At 41.3% G+C, this 16,910-nt stretch overlaps 1 protein-coding gene across 1 annotated transcript in view; it reads left to right on the top strand.

The window, feature by feature from the left end:
- The window catches only part of LOC139354154 (uncharacterized), a 164,593-nt gene that overhangs the window by 125,075 nt on the left and 22,608 nt on the right, over positions 1 to 16,910 (top strand). The gene's annotated exons all lie outside the window — the stretch shown is intronic.

Here is a 16,910-nt window from a genome sequence, read left to right as displayed (position 1 = left end):
CCTGGCTTGAATATCGGCACGCTCCTCGGAGTTGCGCTCACATCACTTTCCGTGGCTCTCCTGATGCTTCATCAACAACATCAGCCGGAGCTTTTGTTGTTTGCTTTGCGAGACGTTCGCAGTCCACCTGTTTCTAATATCGGCGCGCTCCTCGGAGTTGCGCTATCATCATCTTGCGCCTCTCTCCCGTTGCACCGTCAACAACATCAGCTGGAGCTTTTGTTGTCCGCTGTGCGCGACATTCGCCGTCCGCCTGGCTCTAATATCGGCGCGCTCCTCGGAGTTGCGCTTTCATCATCTTGCGTCTCTCTCCGGAAGTACCTAGAAAATCGGGTGGATTCTTACTCTTCATCGCCTAATAGTTATGCGCTCTCCGTCTCTACCTTTCTGACGTTCGACTTTCTACAACAACTTTTATCGACACATTTGGCTGGATGGCGAGCCTCTCAGAGTGCTCTCTCTGAAGGTGCTCTTTGGAGATGCTTTCGCCATCAACAACAACAATGGACTGCGGCTGCTGTAGTACGTTCTCGCTCATTATTACCAGGAGTGGATTCACCTACGTGCAGTTATATCTTGAATGCCAATATTGACTGCCCACCTAATACTTTGAGCGCCGATCACCAGCCTATTCGTATCCGTACCACTACTTTACTGAAGGTTCTTACAAATAATTTTATTAATTATGATAAAATCCCAGCGAGGCCTCTTACGGATTCGGGCCACGATGCTGGACCAGTTATTGATAGCATGACCATGGATGACCGGATATGCGCTAACAATACAAATTTCAATATTTATTTTCAAAATATCGGTGGTATGCGCACGAAAGCTCAATCCCTTTTTCAGGCAACGTCTCATGGTGATCATGACGTCATCATTTTTGTTGATACCTGGCTCAACATGGATTTCTTCGATAATGAATTCTTCGATACAAATCTTTATCATGTGTTCCGTAAGGATCGAGATTCCGTTAAAACACGATGCTCCAGAGGTGGCGGAGTTTTAATTGCTGTGCGGCGTGAGCTGCGTTGCATTGCTATTTGTCTCCAGAACGAGGATTCCCTGCTCGACCAACTCTGTGTATCTCTCGCTGGTCCTACGGAAACAATTTTCCTGACAGTATCATACATACCCCCAAGCAGCAGTTTTGATTTATATAAAGCGCATGTTGACAACATTGCCCACCTATACCAGGAGCTGGAAGATGGCCAATATATATGTGTTTTGGGGGACTTCAACCTATCTTCGCTCGTGTGGGCTCATGATCTTGAGTCTTCAGCAGTGGTTCCCAGTAATCTGCATCTTCCCCACGAAATCTTAGTCATCGATGAGCTTCTTAGTATGGGATTAGTCCAGATTAACCATGTTTTTAATAACTTAAATAAGCTTCTAGATCTAATTTTTGTACACCCTGACTTATGCCTTACTCTATGCTGCAGCGATAATCCTCTAGCCGCGTGTGATGCTCATCACAAGCCCCTATTAATCTTAATTACTTGTTATATTTTCTCACCAAATAATTCTCGCTTGCCTCTTACCTATATTAATTCTAGCAGTTTAGATTCTATCCGTAGTGATATTTCTAATATCAGATACAACCTATGAAGTTTTTATATCTTTTCTCTCTACTATTATAGGCAGATATGCTAAAACTAGAGTTCAAAGTTCTTATAGACTACCATGGTACACACAAGGACTAAAAAAATACAAAAATCTCCGAAATAAATTCTATAAGCGCTACATAGAAAGCGGTGAAGCTGCCGACTTTGATCGGTACAAACAACATAAGCGTGAGTTTGAGTTCCTCAATAAATTCTTATACAGCCAATATATTGCTGATATAGAGTGTAAACTAATTACCAATCCTAAGTCATTCTGCCACTTTGTCAATTCTAAACGTACAACCTCCTACTTTCCTTCCCATATGTCATATGAAAGTCTTTCAGCTTCTTCTGATATTGGGGTCGCTAATCTATTTGCTAGGTACTTTGTATCTAACTTTGAACCGAGCTCGCTGTGGAATGACGATGATTCACTCGGTGCCATTGCCACGATGCTAAATATTGGGTGCTTAGATGTTACTGATTTGGACTGTCATATGGCGACTGAGAGTTTTAACGACTCAGGAAAATTAGACTGCGATGGCCTTTCTCCATTTATTTTGAAAAACTGTATAGGTGTTCTTTGTGAGCCCCTAAAAATGATCTTCAACAAGTCTCTTTCCACTGGGGTATTTGCGAATAGATGGAAACTTGCCACAGTTTCTCCTATATTCAAGTCTGGTTACAAAAATATTGTTTCAAATTATAGGCCAATTGCAAAGCTAAGTAATGTCTCAAAAATGTTTGAACGAATTGTAGCTAAGCAGCTAACTTTTCTTGCTGGTCGGATCATCAGTCCTAACCAACATGGTTTTATGCCTGGAAGGTCAACTACCACTAACTTAGCTACGTTTAATCTTTTTTGCATCCACTCGTTTATCAGTCATCATCAAGTTGATGTAGTCTACACCGACTTCGCCAAAGCATTTGACAAAGTCTCCCATAATGCTTTATTGGCAAAATTGCAGAAATTGGGATTTCATTCATCAATATTAAATTGGTTTAAATCTTATTTAGATGGGCGGATTTATAGAGTAGAGTGCAATGGTGTTTTCAAACCCGTATGTGGCTACTTCTGGCCTTCCTCAGGGAAGTGCATTGGGTCCGTTTCTATTCATCATCTTCATTAATGATTTAAGCTATTGCATAACAAATTCTGAATTCCTGTTGTTTGCGGACGATCTTAAAATATTTAGGTCTGTGAATTCAATCTCCGATAGTGAACTTCTTCAAAATGACCTAGTAAAAGTGGGAAATTGGTGTTCTCGTAATAAGTTGCCTCTGAACGTGTCAAAATGTTTCTACGTTAGGTACAGCAAACGATTAATTAATGTCCTTAGCTCTTATTCCATTAATTCCCATATTCTTTCCTTAAGAAATGAATCACTGGACCTAGGAGTTATGTTTGATACCAAATTTACTTTCATGGATCACATAAACTACATAATTCCAAAGGCATACGCTATGTATGGTTTTGTAAAACGAAATTCCACGCAATTTAAAGATCCGTACACGAAACTAAGCCTATTTTCTTCGTTCATTAGGTCCAGATTGGAATATGCTTCGTTTGTCTGGAGTCCGACTGGAACTACACACATCAATCGTATTGAGCGTGTTCAAAAAAAATTCCTATCTTTTGCCCTTCTTTCTCTAAACTTTAATGACCCGGTTCCCTCTTACTCTGCGAAATGTCGTCTTGTGCACCTTTCTTCCCTACAAGATCGTAGAACAACTAGCGCACTAGTTTTTATTTGTGACCTGCTGTCCTCCAAAATAGACTGCCCTGCATTGCTGAGTAGCATAGGCTTTTCCGTACCTGGTAGGTCTTTAAGGTCATTTGAACCTTTTTTTATTCCGGCATATAGAGCTAACTATGCTTTTAATGAGCCTCTGTGTAGAGCCTTGTTCTACTGGAACAAACTTCCATCTCACATGCGGCTGGACCCATGCTCCCCTAGGGAATTAATTAAGAAAACCCTTTACAATTACCTTTCGTCCCTTAGTATTTAGTTTAGTAATAGACAAGTAGCCAGTTAAGGTACCAACTGTTGGCGAAATAAATAAATAAATAAATAAATGGATTTCGGACTCGCCCACGAAGCTCGTAAACTTCCAGGTTTCGCTGCTCGTCGACTTCGTCCTGTATGTGCGCCTCGCTCACCCGCAACTTGCTCTGCTGCAAGTAAGCAGCGTGCCCTCGACGACCGAAACTCCTCTCTACTTCGACGCACTCCTCCCAAAGTTCGTCCACCGTGAGTACATCCATTGAAAAAACCCTTTTCACCACCTTCACCAACTGCCGCTCTGGCATTGGTTTTTTCAGGCGTGAGGCGAGTTGCTGCATGGAATGGATGTAGTCATCCGCGCTCTCTCCCGGCTGTTGCTCACGCTGAAGTAGCTCATGCATCCTTTCGTGTTCCGTCTGGTGACCACGGAACCGATCCATCAGAGCCCTGCGCAGCTGGGCACAAGTCTCCACTCTGGATTGTCGTACGTGTACCCAATACCACTCGTTCGCTCTGCCCGATAGGAGTACGTGGAAGTTCCGCAGAACTTCGTTCCACGGACACTGGTGCTGCCGCTGCAGGAACTCGTCCTCGCCGCCGAAGGAGAGGTTACAGCGGTCTACTCGGATGTAGCGGTTCCCGTTGCAGGCTCCCGCGTTGGCGTACAACCGTTGCTCGTCTCGGAAATCCGCCGTCCCTCGGTCCCCGATGCCCACCGGATGATACTCCGGGCTCTGGCACAGGTTGCTGTCGATCCCCGGAGAGTCCTTCACCGGCGGTCGAGGTCGCTGCCTGGGCGGCAATTCCGGCGGCCTTCGGTAGCCTTCACCTACCTCCTGCCGCTTTGCCGTGTGGTAGCGGCGAAGAATACTGCCACAGCCTTTCGTAGCTTGTCGTAGGAGGTGACTAATATGACAATGGTTGCTCCATCCGAGCTTATCGGAGCTGAAGGGGTGAGGCCTACCGAGCCTGTAAAGCGAGATTGAAATGCGCCACCTACCGGCGGTAGACAGATTTAAGCGTAATGGGCGTTAGAGTGGGCGTGGCAAATTTTTTTTTGGTCAATCGATAGGTATTGACGAGACCAATACATTTCAGTTAAAATTTTTTAGGAATCTCAGGAATCTGCATGCCTAATCCCAGCATTGTAGGTTGTATAGTTTCCGAGATCTCAGCGTTCATACGGACAGACGAACAGACGGACAGACGGACGGACGGACGGACGGACGAACGGACAGACGGACAGACAGACATGGCTAGATCGACTCGGCTTGTGATCCTGATCAAGAATATATATACTTTATGGGGTCGGAAACGCTTCCTTCTGCCTGTTACATACTTCCCGTCGAATCAAGTATACCCTTTTACTCTACGAGTAACGGGTATAATAAGTTCGGTGGGATCCGAGACACACCTGTCTCCTGCCGCTGCTGAATTTCCGCTGGACCATTTGCGCCGCCTTCTGGACACAACGGAGTGGGCACCATTGATGCTTGGCGTCTTGCTACCTCCTGGAGCGGCTGCGGTTTGCTCTCGGCTGGCCTAAGGACGTCGTTCAGCAACTTCATCATGTCCATGAAGGCGTCCTTAATCTCCTCCCCCAACGCCTGGCGTTAGCCAACTCCTTCGATGCGCGATTGGTTTGGGCCGCTTGTGCCAGAGCTGCATTCATCGCCGACTCCTCCGCTGTATCCCGTTCCAGGTTCAGCTTTTGCGGACTCTTCTGCTCCGGAACCAGAAGTTGCTCCTGTTGCTCGATGATCGCCCTGGAACCGTTGAAGAACATGTAAATGCCCTATACGGTGAGGAACAGCGCTTCTCCTGTGGCTGAGTGGACAGTGTTTCGGATGGCCAGCTCAATCTCCTGCAGATGTGCATCCCATTCCCAGTGATCTTTGTCCAAGACGCTGCGAATTGCAGCCAGGACATTCCTGTTTACTTTCGAAAGGAAGGCGGTGATTAACGACTCCGTGTATTTGAATCTCAATTACTCTGTGAAAAAGAGCCCGGGAATCGCGGCCTCTCCCTTAATTAACATCACGGGACACGTTCACATACTAAGTCTGCCACTACTACAACGGATGAACGAGCACAACCTGCGTCTGATGCAGGAGCTCAGAGATGACGTATCGGCTGGAGGTGCAGCAAGGATTTGGTTCGCCGCGGGAGTCGCCGTCAGCCTCACACTATGCGGCTTGTTCCTGCTCCAACAATACTGCAGGCGCAAACGAGAGGCATCCCAATTACGAAAGTCTATCGACGAATTGGCCGTCACCGAGGACGGCGTCTAATTTAAGGGGGGAGTAGCTAACAACCAACTCCCAGCCTAGGCTGAGCAGGCCAATTCATATTCCCTTTATTAATATTAATTATTTTTATTATTATTATTATTACACTTCTTATACCACTCATGTATGGTCCAACTTAATTTTGCTCCACCCTAATGGGCCCGAGAGCTGAGCCAACATATTGTGCCATTATGGGCCGTGGCTTTGTCTCATTGGCTGACAGCAATCGTATGACTTCTGCAAAATGTGCATGGTCAGCGGTCTGCCACGGGCATCCGGTCATGCATGAGCTTTTGTTAATTCTTAAGTACAGTTCATATTTTGTATTCAATAAATTAAGAGCACCATCTCCTACTAATGAAACTCCGGCACTTAGCCGTTAAATCTTTTATTAACCAATATACCGACTGAGTCTCTAGGCCAGCGGAATCGAAGGACAGTTCCCTTCCACCCTAATCTCCCTATCTCAACATAGGAGCAGTACGGCCGACCGGCTACGAATTATTGGAGACAGCAATCTCCCTATCTCAACATAAGAGCAGTACGGCAAACCGGCTACCAATTATTGAAGACAGCCGCGGGGACCCCACATCGACCGTTCCCCTCCCGTCACACTCGTTAATTTACATACAAGGGAGAGTCTAAGTACCTCCCTAAAATTCAATTATTTGAAGTCCGCTTTAAAAGGTGAAGCACGAAAAGTCGTCGCTCATCTATTATTAGGTTCCGCAGAAAATTATGATGCCGCTTGGGAGTTATTAACGAAGCAGTACAAAAATAAATAAATAAATAAAATAAGTCGCTTGATGGACTTATAAATTTTAAATATTGATTCTGTCAAGCAGATAAAACATTTTATTGACACGATAAATGAGGCAATACACATCGTTAAGCTGAAGGCAAATTTTACCAACGTGTTTATTTGCTCATATGGTGCTCAGAAAATTTAATACACAGACTCTTCAATTATATGAAAGTTATATTAAAAAAACTATCTAATGTTAGGGATTTTTTGGAGCAGCGTTTATGTGGGACTTGCTCTTTCCAGGAGGAAAAACCTTGTCAAAAGGATGTCAAAAGTGGCAAATAATTTTAACTTTAAACAAGTAAGTTATTCAAATTGGGGAGAAAAATGTCCGATTTGCAAAATGATGAGGCATCTCGCAACTCAATGCCACAAATTTAGAGGGATGAATCCAGCAGAGCGAATGAAAATCGCTAAAAAAGTGCAGCTATGCACAAAATGCCTTAGACATTCAAATAATCAAAAATGCTCAAGCGAATATTTATGTTCCTTGTGCAATAAATCGCGTCACACAATGCTCCACATTAATATTCAAAAACGTGAAAAAGTCAATACTTGTGTGACTGCCACTCAGGCATGCTGTAGCAAGCCAGAATTCGGGTAAAATCTGCCAACGGCGATTTTGAAAATTTAAGAGCTCTCATTGATAGTGGATCACAAAGAACTATAATATCTGAGGAGGCAGCACAAATCATAAAACTGCCAAAATTAAAACTAAGACTGAAACTAGTGGGATATCTTCTGCAGATACATGTGTATCAAAATATAAAATAAAAATGACAATTAAGTCCCCTAACTCGAAAAAGTCATTAGTGACCGAGGCAATAATATTGCCCAAATTAATGAAAGCTTTACCTATTAAATAAGTGAATATAGATAAGACGAAATGGCAAAATTATTCATTAGCTTACCCGGACTTCAATAAGTCAGGCCGAGTTGATGTAATCATTGGAGCCGATCTATATACACAGATTTTAAAAAAGGGTATGGCCAAAATTAACGGTTTATTTGGCCACAATACAGATTTCGGTTGGATCATTTCTGGGTGCACTAAATCAAAGGGTAATCATTCGATAGTGGCAACTACTATCGAAGTACAAGACCTAGAACGTTTCTGGGAATTAGAAAATGAAGATAAGAATGACATAGAAACAGAAGTTTGTGAAAACAATTTCAATAAAACTACCACTATTTCAAATGGTAGATATATTGTTCGGATTCCATTTAAGGGATATACATCCTTAGGGGAATCAAAGCCACAAGCAATGGTTCGGCTTTTAAGCATGGAGACAAAATTTCAGCGAAATGAAATCTTAGAGATCCATATAAAACTTTTATGAAAGAATATATTGATCTTGGGCATATGGTTGAATCGAAAAGGGAAGGAAAATACTATTTACCCCATCAAGCCGTACTTAGGGATTCAAGTCTAACTACAAAATTAAGGGTAGTGTTTGATGCCTCGGCCAAGACAATCAATACTTATTATGGAGGGAGTCTCCTGAAGACAAAATAAAGTCGTATAAATTAAAAACAGTAACATACGGGACTGCATCGGCTCCATATTTAGCTAGTAGAGTTCTAGTAGATATAGCAGATAATTGTAAAAATAATAAAATTGGAAAAATAATTAGGAATGACTTCTACATGGACAGGAGCCGATTCCGTAGAAAGTGCCATAAACATTATAGAGCAGATTTCTATCGAATTTATGAAAGTAAATCTGAATTTAAGGAAATGAATTTCGAATAAGAAAGAAATATTAAAAGTAGTAGAAGATACTGGGGACAACAAGATAATAAGTATCAAAGAAAATGAGTTCGTAAAAACATTGGGACTTCAATGGGAACCACAAAAAGATGAGTTTAAATTTAACGTTAACTTAGGAAATGCTAAAAAGGAACATAGAGGAACAGTACTTTTCACTTTATCCAAAATGTATGATCCCTTAGGATGGTTAGCGCCAGTAACAATTACAGGAAAGCTGTTTGTGCAGAAACTTTGGCTTTCTGAAAATAGCTGGGATCAAGAGTTATCAAAAGATAATGCCCAAGAATGGATGGACTATAGAGAAACACTCTTATTATTGGAGAAAGTCAGGATACCTAGATGGATCCAAAGTAAAGTAAATTCGATTGTTGAACTGCACGGGTTTGCACACGCGTCTGAAAAGGCACATGCGGCAGTGGTATACGCTAAATTAGGAAGATTGATTACAATAGTAGCCAGCAAAAGCAGGGTAAATCCAATCAAAAATAGGAAAACAATCCCAAAATTAGAGCTGTGCGCAGCCCATCTGTTGAGTAAGTTGATACAAAAAGTAAAAGAATCTATTGATAATGCAGCCAAAATATACGAATGGAGTGTTGTAACTATAACGTTGTCTTGGATAAAAAATGGTCATAGGACAGATTACATTCGTAGATATACAGAGGTAGAATGGAATCACGTCAAACCAGAAGATAATCCAGCGGATGCGGCATCAAGGGGAATTTCTTCTAGTGATTTGATAAATTTTGATCTTTGGTGGAATAGGCCAAACTGCTTAAAAGATTTAAAAGGGAATTGGCCGTCGCAGTCAAAAGCTAAAGAAGAAACAAAGATCCATTCCGTGCTGACAACTGATAGGGATATTATTTATAATCTCTTAGAAAAATATTCGTGCATACAAAAATTGAAAAGAGTGATATGAATATATGAATACAAAAAATATATCTTATCCGGTGTGAGGAGTTGAATAACTCCCCACAAATAGAAGCAGCAGCAGATGGCCGGCCGCTTACCAGTTACGCGGCGAATTCGCGTAGTAGCGCCGCGGCGAGGAGAGTTTGGAGACTTGGATGGAGAACGAGAGAGTTTGGAGACCAAGGATGGAGATCGAGAGAGTTTGGAGACCAAGGACGGAGAGCGAGAGAGTTTGGAGACCAAGCATGGAGAACGAGAGAGAGTGGAGACCTCGCGGGCAAGGCAAGAGGGCCGTGTGCAAAAACAGGATAACGGAACTCCACCGGACTTTGGACTCTCCCGTGAACTTTGGACCGGGAGAGAAAGTGCCACATCTCGGCAGTGGAGCGGCACACAGGCGTGCCACAAGCATCACGGGAATCAGCGGGACTGCAGCAGTGGGCGGAGCATCGATTGAAAGCGGTTCGTGAAGGACAAGTGGGGCAACCAGGAGGCACGGTTTTTGGACCCAGAGTGGAGAGATCCAGCGGGCCGTGCGCAAAAGGGAAATAACGGTTCCCGGAAGCCCTATATAAGGCCGCAGAGCGCTGGCAGCTGGATCAGTCGATCACGAGGAGTCAAACCTTCCTGAGTTCTGGAAGACACCACGCGGCTAAGTCAAGGCGTTTGTTTTCCAACTTTGTCACGACCACACCCTGGCGAGTCGCCCGGCGGGTCTGTCAGAGACAAGCAAAAGAGTCCTACGACGAAGAACCGTCAGCTTGGGGAGGAAAGTTGTCTGCGACCCAGCGTACCTTGCCCGACCAAGCAGGACCTGGCGTGAAGGACGAGCGGTAGATCAATTTGTGGTTTCAAGAGGCGGCCGCCTGGAGAGCCCTGCGATTACCGGCGAAGTTCCCGAACAGCAATCGCCCAACTCCCCGAGCGCCAGAACGACGAGATACTGGTCAGAAGACAGCGCAGAGGACATCGACAGCGACGCCAGCAGACATTTCCGGCAGCCACGTTACCATCGCCGCGCGGAGCTCATTGGGGAGCGCAGGAGCGTCGCGGAAGGCGGGTGGAACGTTCGGTTGCGCTAGGCGTAAAGCGAAGTGAACCGATAGACAGCTTCCTGGCGGCAGTCTCGACTGTCAGCGCGAACTGAGCAAGAACCTAGCGGGACCGTCCGGGACAGAGCAAGGGACAGGTATTGCCTCGAAGGGCGTGGGCCTGGAGAGCAAGGCTTGTTCACCCTAGTCTGAGAACGGTGACGCTTCCCTAAGCCCACAAGGCCGAACTCTCTGCGGGTCTAAGGCGCAACAAGCGACCCCGAGGCAGCGCGTCGGCAAGCAAGCAGAGGCGGCCACTACGAGCGTCCCGAGACCCAGGATCCAGAGGAAGACGAGTCAACGCGTCGAGGAGCCAGCAAGAGGAGCGCCAGCAGCCGTCGGAACCAGAACCAGGAGATACCGAAGCCAGCCACACACCCGCTGTACTAATACCACGAGAATAAATCCCACTGTTACCATTTAAACCCCTTTGTTTTCTCACTGATCTACGGGCAAAAACGTCATATAAATTTGGTGGGACGAACGCAAAGTCTTCTGAGCTAGCCGCACGAATCTCGTTGCGAGCAGACACACAAAATCAGTTCGTTACACCGGGTTATTTATCGGTTAAGGAAATGAGATGTGCAGAACAGATAATTATAAAAAAGGAACAGGCATATCAATTTGGTCCAGAACTAAACAGTTTAAATAATAATAAAGAGGCTAGAATTTCTTCGCAAATTTTTAGTTTGCATCCATTTATTGATCAGAATCAAATTCTCAGAGTAGGCGGTAGATTACAGAATTACAATACTAGATTCGAGATAAAGCATCCAATAATCCTTGACAAAGGGAATGTGTCTTCATTGATTATAGAGGAGGCTCATAACCAAACCTTACATGGTGGAATACATTTAATGAGAACATACGTTCAAAAAAAATATTTGGATTGAGGAATTCATTAAAGAAAAAACTACATGAATGTACGAAATGTGCAAGATATCGGCAAGTCACGGCTCAACCAGTAATGGGAAATCTATCCAAATACAGCGTAGCAATGTCATACCCATTTCTAAATACAGGTATAGATTATGCAGGGCCCTATTATATTAAATGCTCTAAGAGTAGAGGTCAGAAAACATACAAAGGGTATATAGCTGTTTTCGTGTGTATGGCAACAAAGGCAATACATCTAGAAGTAGTAAGCGATTTAACTTCTGACGCGTTTCTAGCTGCGCTCAGAAGGTTTATCGCAAGAAGAGGAAAGTGTGCGGCCATTTACTCAGATAATTGAACAAATTTTGTAGGGCCAGCAAGAAAATTAGACGAAGAGTTGGCGAAAGCAATTAAAGAAAATTCTGCGATTGCAAATCAACTCGGAAAAGAAGGCATTGAGTGGCATTTTAATCTTCCGGCAGGACCTCACTTTGGAGGTATCTGGGAGGCGGGCGTTAAATCCATGAATTACCACCTAAAACGGGTTATTGGTGACGGAAGTTTGACATACGAAGAGATGTCAACACTGTTATGCCAAATAGAAGGAGTGTTAAACTCACGACCCCTATATTTATCAGATAATGATATAGAAGAAAATGAAGTTCTTACACCTGGACACTTCTCATCCATCAAGATGGCCGTTAGGAAAAATTAAAGAAGTGCATAAGGGTAACGACGAGAAAGTTCGGGTAGTAAAAGTCAAGATGCAAGACGCATACGTTTCTCGACCGATTACCAAAGTTTGCCCTCTTGTAGGAATCAAGGCTGTCGAAGATAACGAAGAAGAATCCCAGCCCAAAAGGGTAACTAGGGGTAAATCTTGGATATCCAAACTGGGGTTAATAATTAGTATGCTGATGTTGATGTTATTTTGTCAAGTATTAAATGCATCAACCATCATCGAAAAGATGCTTAAGTATAAAATTGAAAAGATAAATAAAACGTCAGGCATATATTTGGACCCAATGGGCGAAGTAGAAATTGTCTCCTCCTCTTGGAATTTAGTGGTTTTTTATAATATGGATGATTATTTTCAAATGATAAGCAAAGGAAGTGCTCTAGTGAACAAGATGAGACGAGTGTGTGAAAAACTTCATTGTTTCGAAGATCAATGTAACCTTGTTCTAGATAATACCAACTAACAGAATTAGAAGAAAATAATAAATTTATCATGGCACATAGTAACCGACGAACGAAACGCGCTCTATTTAAGTTCATGGAGTCCTTATACCACATACAGTTTGGAATTATGGAATTATGTGGTACAAATGGAGCAAAATATGAAAAACCAAAATATGGTTAACCAACACAGCCTAAATGATCTAGGCAAAAAGCAGCTGTCTATCGTGGATTCGGCGGCTAATATCCTTAAAAAGACAAATGAGGAAGTTAATAATAATTCAAATACATGAATATGCGTATAGAGAATATGACGGCTATATACTACAAGAAAGCTATTACGTTTATAAAGAGTCTATAAACTTATTTATGGTCACAAAGCAATTGACTAGTTTAATTGAAGATTTTGAAAAGACACAAGCAAGTATAATAAGTTTGTTAATTGATATAAGTCATGGACGGCTGAACACTAATGTTCTTAAGCCGAGTCAATTGAAAAGCGAGATATCGAAAATCAAAGAAAATCTATCTGAGACATTAGTATTACCAGGAAAAAGAACTGGAACAGAGGTAAAGGAGATATATACTCTTTTAACAGCTATGGGTTGTTTGTAGACAAAAATTTGATAATAAATGCTAAGATAACATTATTTGGCAGACATCCATCGAAATTATACAAAGCCAGTTATACAAAGTGCCAGTCTGGTCAGAGGAGGGTTTGCTTATAGCTAGCTTAAGTTCAGAGTATTTAGTGTACAATTTTGAGGTTGATTCATATCATTTAATGACAGAGACCACGCTGAATAAGTGTCAAAAATGGCAGGCTCAAGGAACGGTTTGTGAAGGAAATTGGCCGTGGAGTAATGCCAACGATTTGGCATGTGAGGTAAGACCACTAAAACCAGGTAGACCAGCTAATTGCATATACATACAAGCGAACTGTAGATTGTTGATATCAGAAATTTTTGTTAAAGGCGCGTTGGAGCCCATTTGAAAATCATACTAAAAACCATAGTGCCGAGATTGATAGACTAACAAAGGAATTAAAGCATTTAAAGGGAATACAAATATAATTAAAAGGGTTGATACCTCTGGTCATACCTCTTTGATTATGTATGTTAATTATTGTAATCCTAATAATATATGCAATACATAAATGTAACTTAAGCAGGAAACTGCAAGCAATAACATTTGGAGGCCGTCTGTAAGATGTTTAAAATAATAATGTATTATTGTTTATTAAAGAAATGATATCATATCTTAAAAATTGTATATTTATAAGTAAAATGAACTACACACCTAATCTTGCTGGCCCTTGGCAGAATGTTCAAACATTAACACGTTTTGTATTTTACAATAAGGTCATAAATTGTAACCCGAACATGGGTTGACCTGAAAAGGGTCCGATATCCTAGGTACACAAGCGATAGCAGATGTGCACTTGAAAAACCCAAAGATAAGCAGGTATGTATGCGTGGGTCATAAGATAAGAGTAAAATAAGTTTCTCATGTTAGGTACGTAAACGTTGAATATTAATAAAGAAATTAGTTTGAAATAGTAACTCAACTTTTTACTCTAGAATCAAAACTGTACGAGCCACAGTTTTGGACGGTTTGTGGGCGTTAGAGTGGGCGTGACACATTGCTGAATCAAACTTGCGCTGCGCAGGAATATCAGGAAACTGCATGCCTAATCGCAGTACCAGATATCAGCGTTCATAGGGACAGACGGTTATACGGACAAACGGACAGACGGACATGGCTAGATAGACTAGGCTAGTGATCCTGATCAAGAATATATATACTTTATAGGGTCGAAGCTTATCCTTCTGCCTGTTACATACTTTCCGACGAATCTAGTATACCCTTTTACTCTACGAGTAACGGGTATAAATATACATGAAAGAGGGTATATCATGCGATGAAGATGTATGTAAGTTGAATAAAGTAATTTGTGGTTTTGAGCGAGTGTTAAAAGATTTTGGGTATAAACTTGACAGAGGTGGTGTTAAGGAAAACATATATGTATTGTTATATATTTATGATGTTGTAATAGCAACTGGGGATATAAATAGAATGAATAATTTCAAAAGTTATCTAAAGGAGAAATGACTGACTTAAATGAAATACGCCATTTTATTGGGATTCGAATAGAAATGAGCGAGGATACAATTAGCTAATGTCAACCCGCTTACATTAAAAGGAGCTAAAACAAATTTAATATGGATGATTTCAATGCAGTCAGTACGCCTTTACCAAGTAAACTTAATTATGAGTAGCTAAACTCAGATGATAATTGTAATGCACCCTCTCGCAACCTTATTGGTTCTTTGATGTACATAACGCTATGTACACGTCCCGATTTCACAACTGATGCAAATATCTTAAGTAGATTTAGTAGCAAAATTAGTTCAGAGTTGTGGCAATGTTTAAAAAGAATTCTTAGAGATTTAAAAGGGAACATTAACATGAAACTGAATTTTAAAAAGAATACAACGTTTGAAAATGTTTTAGTTGGTTGTGTCGATTCTGATTGGAGAGGAAACGAAGTTCATAGAAAAAGTACAACAGGTTATTTATTTAAAATGTTTCATTCCAACCTTATTTGTTGGAACACAAGAGGACAAAATTCGGTAGCAGCTTCGTCGACTGAAGATGAGTACATTACATTATTTGAAGCCGTAAGAGAGGCTTTGTGGCTAAAATCTCCCCTTAATAGTTTGCATAGGTGTGATTGAGAGGCAAACAGGCCGCTAAAGCTTTTCGCCGGGTCTGTTTTTCAGCGCGGTACTCAGATGAGCTAAAGAAGTACCAGATTTCGTGAGTGAAGAAATTTAATCTTTGGCGGTGTTCGTGCAGACACGGTGGGGAATTTAAAAACTAAAAATGGAAGAAAAACTCCAAAAACGACTTATGGAGGCCAGTGCAGATGAAAAAGGACGCCTAATCCAAGTTGTTGCCCATTATTGTGGGACTTGACCGACATGAAGTAATACCACAACGGGGCAAATGCGCAAAATAGTTGAAGTGCTGGAGGAGATCCACAAGAGAAATCCAGTGGGAGAGATGGAGGAGATGGTGGACGAGCCGGCTTCTATAGGGAGGAGAAAATAGGGTCGCCCGCTAAGGGACAGCTGGAGGAGCCATCACCAGCCATTATTGGCCAGCCTATTGGGACTCGGAGCTGGTCTACAGATGGCGCTGGAAAGATGGCGAAGCATCCGTGGGACGGGAAGGAAGCCTTAAACTTCTAATTTTCATAAATTAAAACATTCGTTGAACATTTCATTTATTTTTATTTTCATTTCTTTGTGCACCATCAGACTCTTCTTTTTTAAATTGCTCTAATTGATTTGTTTTCCGTTGGGCAACAAGCCCAGCTACTTGAAAGTAAGACCATGCCACATGCATTGCGGGTGAACTTTGAAAACTTTGGTCACACTTCACTGGTAGAAAAAACGCGTAGTGAAATCAAATATATTTTTATTTGATTTTTTTTACTTCCCTGCATAGTCATACTAAATATAAAAACCTTTCATTTAAATAAAAAACATATTTAAGCCTTATGTCAAATATGTAAACATTCAAATCAAAGTGATTTTTATTTAAAATCAAGTTAGTCACATTTAAACCCAATGTTGCCATCTTGATTTTAACTATTATAAAAAGTAGTTAAGTTCATAGTATATTTGATGGTTTTTTATATTTCGAGGAAATACTTTTTCAATTTGTTCGGAATATTTACTCTTTTATTTTGAATATAGAACGTTTTCAAAATTTGTATTTGACCAAATAATTGTAAATTAGAAATCAAATTACATATGTATGTACATATATGTATTAAGTTTGTGACCCATATACACAACATAATTTAAATTATTAGAAATTTGCAAAAGAAAAACAGCTTTAATATTTAAAGAAAAGGGTTTTAGTTACGGATGGCCAACCACCGGCAGCCTCTTTCTATTTCCATGACAATTATCATAAGATTTGGCTTTGTAATTTACTATTAAAAGTACAAAAACATGCTTAGCCAAAGAAAAAATGTGCGTGCATTGTAAACGCTGGGCCGTAACCAAAAACTAAAACCAACGGCACAATGTGCATACTTACATACATACATTCAAACAAATTAGAGACAAATATGAACAAGCAAAACGGCAAACGCAAGCGCGTCTTCTTCTTCTATTCACGTTTGTACATTGGCGGTCAAGAAAATATGTATGTGCATAAGAACATAAATATTTCTTGTGTACCGATGTTTTGACAATAAGATATGTTCTTATAATATATAAATATAATAAAATAAAATAAATATTACTAAATTGATATATACAAGTTATTAAACTTAAGGACTTATTTGTACATATTTTCTT

This window comes from Drosophila suzukii (assembly GCF_043229965.1).
Source record: "Drosophila suzukii chromosome 2 unlocalized genomic scaffold, CBGP_Dsuzu_IsoJpt1.0 scf_2c, whole genome shotgun sequence".
NCBI classification, from domain to species: Eukaryota; Metazoa; Arthropoda; class Insecta; order Diptera; family Drosophilidae; genus Drosophila; species Drosophila suzukii.
Note: the sequence above shows the minus strand (reverse complement) of the source record. Positions and strands in the feature narration are given on the sequence as shown.